The sequence below is a fragment of the Belonocnema kinseyi genome, chromosome 2, assembly GCF_010883055.1.
Source record: "Belonocnema kinseyi isolate 2016_QV_RU_SX_M_011 chromosome 2, B_treatae_v1, whole genome shotgun sequence".
Classification (NCBI taxonomy): domain Eukaryota; kingdom Metazoa; phylum Arthropoda; class Insecta; order Hymenoptera; family Cynipidae; genus Belonocnema; species Belonocnema kinseyi.
Genome location: NC_046658.1, coordinates 17,675,732 through 17,682,042, shown reverse-complemented (window position 1 = coordinate 17,682,042; position 6,311 = coordinate 17,675,732).

The window sequence follows — 6,311 nt, the reverse complement described above, 5'->3', positions numbered from 1 at the left end:
CAAGCTATCTAAGGATGGTACTATAGAACGCCACCTCAAGGTAGGCCTAGTGGCGCCATCTCTTGGTCAGGCCGGAAACTTATCAATCCACCCTCGTACACCATTTCAAGATGCTGATCTTCACAGACTTTCTTCATTTGCATAAACAGATTTTTATCCTCTCCAAAAGTTTTGCCATTCTTTGAGGTAGAAAAACGGTGAATTTGTTTTCTATGATTACAAGCGTTCTCGTTCCATATTTTGTTTTAGCCTCCTTAATATCCGTTATTTCGTATCCCTTGTTAACTTCTAGGTCTGTCAGCTTCTATGTTGGAAAAAAATGTTCACTGCGAGCATTATATGAAATATGACACTTCTGTCGGCCAATATCAAAAAAGAACGTTTAATTAATTTAGTTTACATATATAGGGATTCCAGCAATCGACGATGACGTCACCAGAATGGAATTTTGTTTACCGAGAAACGTGTTCGAACGTGCATGATCTTGGAAATTTTCAATGACGCATTATTGCGATAAACATTTAATACATAAAAAATTATATTATTTTGGGGTGAAAAACTTCAATTCCGGGAATAACAGGTATTAAGTAGTTTAATATTGCGATATCGTATATCATATCATATTCCATATTTTTGGGACTGAAAATATCCATTCCCATGATTTTTAAGTATTGATTTCCAATATCGATAGTGTGGATCGTGCAAAACTGTGATTCGTTAGTCAACACAAGGAGCGAAACCAATCTTACAGCCTTCTACACTCTAGCCACAAGTTTGCTATTCATACGGAAAAAGTGGTCCAGTACCCGTTTTACCTATCTACTAATATACCTAAACATTTTTTTCAGTGTAACTTTGGCCCGACCATGTTAGCGGAAAAAGTATCCATTAAATTTTATAGAACTAATCTTATAGCAGAGGATACGATGGGTAGTTTAATAAATATAATAAAATCACTACACTGTTTATAATCGCACGCTATGAATATTTTTATTCGCCTTGGGTTTCGAACCCTATAAGTTTCGCATTCCTCATTTCTAACGCCTAAAGCTGGGCACGGCCGTCTACAAATTTCTGTGAACCATTCTATAAAAAATATTGCTACGCTCATAATAATATATCGAGGCGTCCTAACGGCAGGGTGCCAACGCACGCGACACGACTTGATGTTACTTAACCCAAAATAAAAGCAATAAAAAACTAACCGAGAAGTTAGCGCTAGAAAGTCTTGCTCGCTTAATTGAGCAAAATGAGGCTAGAAGTTGGCCAAAACTAAAAGGTGCTCACTCGCTTCATCAAATCATGAAAGTTCTAACTCGGGCGAGGAAAGCATGAAGGTTGCCACTTCTCGCGTTTAGATTATAAGCGTGAAGTGGCACCTTCATGCTTTTCTCGCCCGAGATAGCACTTTAATGTTTTGATGGAGCGAGCGAGCATCTTCTAGTTTTGGCCAACTTCTAGCTTCATATTGGTCAATCCCGCGATCTAAAACTTTCTAGTTCTTACTTCTTGGTTAGCTTTTTATTGTTTATATTTGTGATTAAGTATCATCTAGTCGATCGCGTGCGTTGGCATCCTATCGTTAGGACACCTCAATATGTAATAAGATTTCAGATTTTAAAAATATTACAAATTATTATTGAATATTTTATGAGATTAAACAAGATATAAACTAAATTAAAAAATATTTTAAGACATTATGAAAGATTTAAAAAAATCAATTTATATCTATTAAGGAATTCATTAGAATTCAAAGGATTTCTACAAATTCCCGAAGATTTCAAGATATTTAACAGACTTTAAAGAATTCAAGAATATTATTTATATTTTAAAATTACTTTAAAATCTTAAAAGTTATTTAGATTCTACGAAATTCCTAAAAAATTCTTCAAAATTAGTTAAAATCTCTTAAATTCATTAAAATTATCTTGAATTCTTTAAAATATTTTTAAATATTTTATCATTCGTTTATAAATTTAAATATGTTCAAAATCAAATAACTCCGGTTAAATCCCTTGAAATTCCTGAAAGTCTGTTTAAATACTTTAAAATATTTTTAAATTACATGAAAATCCTTAAACTCTTTTGATTTTTTTTTTAAATCATTTAAAATGCTTTCGAAGATTTTTAATTCTTTTACTCACTTTTTAAACCATATTAAATACATTCAAATGGCACAAAAACCCTTAAATTCATTAAAAATCTCTTGGACTCATAAAAAGTATTTTAAAGCCTCTAAAATCTCTTGAAAATTTTTTTGCTTTTTTTAATTCTTCTCAAATATTTCAAACTTCTTTAAAATTACTTGCAATATTTTGAAATTCATTTATAAATTTTTTTCTCTTTTTATTAAACAGAATGTATAAATCCATTGATGCCGATCTCCGGCTCGACTTTGGCCCAGAATTGGGCAGGTAGTCGGCGTTACTCGTTAACGAAAGATGTCCCATGGTTTCCGCGATGGTTGGTCCAATTTCGGGCCATTGTTGGGCCAATAGTCATCCTAACTTCTTCAAAACTTTCTAAATCCCTTCATGCTGATCTTTGGGCCGACTTTGGTCCATAGTTGGGCCGATAGTCGGCTTTACTCTTTAACGAACGATTTCCCATAGTTGCCCTGATGGTGGGACCATGTTCGGGCCAAAGTTGGGCCAAAAACCGGTTCCACGTTGTCTACCAACTTTGGCTGTTTAGGTTGGGCCGACATAAATATCTTATAAATATAAAAGGTAGCCCAACTTTGGCTGCCGATCTACGGCGGGCAAAAGTCGTTCCGACTTTGGGCCAACGCACCTGCTGTGGGTGCCAACCTGAATTCGTACCTGGGGAATTAAAAATTTTCATAATAAATATCTTGGTAGTCAGTTTATAATAAAATAATTATAGATTTCAATATTTATTATTATTTGGTTTTCATTTGATTCAGTTTCAAATGTTATCATTTTCAATATGAGAAAATTTATGAAATGATTTTTTATTTTAAACGTTTAAATTAAGAGAATTTTTAACAGAAGTTCTTAAAATTTGTACAATTTCGTGAAGAAGTGTAGTTGAAATTGTCTCATTTCCCTCACATCATTAGGATATACCGGCATATCCCATTTGATCTCATGTATCTCCCAGGTTGTCCCAAGGATATCCCAGGGATAACCCTCCGGGTATCCCACAAGGCAGAAATTTGAATATCCCAGGATCTCCTCGTGATATCCAGGATATCCCTGGAACTTTTCCGGGATATTCAAATGTCCCAAGTAGGATATAGAAAATCAATTTATATCCTACTTCCCAGGTTCGAATTTCGGTGGGATGCCAGAGCCTGACCATCGGCCCAAAGTCGGCCCTGCTATGGTAACCTATCTACGGTAACCAGAATTGAGCCGACTAAGATGTTTTCAAGCTGTCATAGTCAGACTGACGTTGGCGATGGACGTCGGCGGCGAGCGAAAAGCCGACCGTCAGCCCAATTCTAACCCAACTATGGTACGACAACCGGTTAAATTGTGGCAGATTGGTCGTTACGACCACAATAATGCGGTCAGTCCAACTCTGGATACAGCAGTCGGATTGACATACGTCACCGTGATGTACCAGATGGTCGGTAAAACATTGCCCCGAGTATGAGCAGACCGTCGGATAAACTCTAGTTGATTGTTACAAAAAGACCGTGAAACTGCAGTCGGCCCAACTGTGGTCAAGAGTTGGCCTGTCCGCCGACGTCACATATGCCCGTAACATTGGGTGCACATAACCTACTTCATTTCGATAGATTTTCTTTCGGTGTGCTACACGTAGAAACATATAAATATTCAAAATAAACCATTAAAAATTCTTAACCAAAAATAGAAGCGTTTAAGGGTAAATATTTATTATTTAGATATATTTGAATTATCAACTTTAGTTTCAAATTGACAAAAATGAAAAAACTTTATTAATTTGTGACACAATATCATAATTAAAAATGTCGAAATGAAACATTCAGAATTATTAATTGAATAATGCTGCATATTCAAAATGTATCTATTTTAATATATAATAAAGTTAATTTTAAATCGTGCAAAATTTAAAAATTATAAAAAAGCATCGAACATTGAATATTTCCAAAGTACAGTTTCCCAATTTGTCAACCCTCTTTCCAAATTAATCTATGAAGAAAATACAACACACAGTTTTTGTAAACAAACTTCAAGTGCTTCGATAGCTGAGTGGTTAGAGTACGCGATATAATACACTAGTTTAGTTAGGGTTCGAATCATGGACGAGTAAGATTTTTTAAAGCGTTAAAGCGTGCGATTGAAAGCGTAAGTAACTGTGTGTGTGTGTGAATTATGTATTTATTATTGGTAAAAAGTGAAGATTATATAATAATAATTTTAAAAATAACTTTTTTAAAATTAATTTTTATCGAAGGTTGGGCCGGCGTCATCTTAATAGTTGGCCCATATATGGAACCAAATGTTGGCCCGACGTGGAGAAGCCAAAGGCGGTTGACCGTTATCATTTAGCTGGTTGGCCCGACCAGTGGTGCACAAAGTTGGATCGACCGTCCGACCGTGGGCCGACGGTCAATTCGCACCTGTGTTGAGACATTTCAATATCCCGGAAACGTCCCAGGGACACTCTGGATATCCTGGGGTTAACCCTGGGATAAATGTGATTAAATGGGATATCTCCGTATATCCTATTGCTGTGAGGGTCCTAATTCAAATCGCTTAAAATTCAATAATTTTATTCCGAACTGAAGAAATCCAAAATTCAAAGACAAAATTTAAAAATTTTAGTCAAACCTTTACAATTAAATTGTGAAAACAAAGGTCGTGAAGAATTGTGATATGAAGATTTTTTGTACTCAAACCCTTATTAATTTGTATTGCTTTTAGTAAATTTCATCGTTTATAAATAGCCGATTATTTAGATTATCAATTATATTTTTAGAAATTGAACGATCTGAATATTAATTGGAAACTAATGTCTTGCTATTTCATTTCAAAATATTTAAAGGTTGATAAACTTCATATTAGATGCCTTGATAGTGATTTTTAATTGAATAATTTTTGAAATAATTATTCATACTTTTTTGGTTTTAATTTTAATCAGTTTAAAATGTAATTATTTTAGATTAAAATATTCTAAATAGTTTGATTTTATAACGGATTTATTCTTACATTCGTTAAAGTACAGCTATTAGACCTACAATTATTATAAACTTTTTTGAAAGTAAGCAGATCTATCAAAACGTAATGTAATTTTACAATACATAAAATTGTACCGTCAAAATACAGTATTGTGAAATTACGACGAATGTTTTGTAATTTCACAACATCCAACAAAATCTGCATCACAATACATGTATTGTAAAATTACAATGCACGTGTTGTAAAATTATATTACATGCATTGTAAAATTACATTACGTTTTGGTAATAAAATTTCATTACATTTATTGTGAAATCACAACAGAAAATTTTAACAGTGTAGATATAATATTTTGGTTAAGTTCGAAACTTATACAATAGTGGGAAAATTTGTATTGTCCACTTTTCTATAAAATAAAAGGGTAAATAAATATTCTGCGATTAACATATAATATTAAAAAATATGAAAGCTTTCAGTCTTTCATATTTATTTTACATTTTTTCAAGAATTGAATTCATATGTAGATTTGATTAAAAAATATGAAAGCTTTCAGTCTTTCATATTTATTTTACATTTTTTCAAGAATTGAATTCATATGTAGATTTGATTAAAACAATTTTTAATGACAAAATATATTTCATAGAAATCTAAAAATTTCAATATACTCATTTAATTCGCAAGATTAATGCCAACTCACAAAGTATATGGATTTTAGTACTATATGTAAGAAGGTTCTATGCTAATTTCCTGATGCAACCGTTTATATTTTTAGTCATTTTAACATGCCCTATTCAATGTGGAATTTAAACTCCGAACAAGGTCCCAGCTGTATCCCGAAACCTGGTTCGTCACATCTGTGTATTGACATCTTGTGTACTCTATCCGATGTCCATGATTACTTTAATCTTTCACAATTGAACAACAACTGCAATTTTCACAGGGCTTTGTTAGACTGATAATTTACCAACAATATTCTTGACACCTTACACGTAGCATTTGATCCATTATTACCTATAGATAACTATCACCCTCCTCTCACATTTGATCTTAGGGGGGCCTTTGTAGCTAGTGATTAAAACCACCTTACACCTAACTTTGTCCGATTTAATTTTAAGAAAGCGAACACTGCGGCAATTAGTCACTTTATTCAGGATGTGGACTGGGACTATCTCCTTGCTT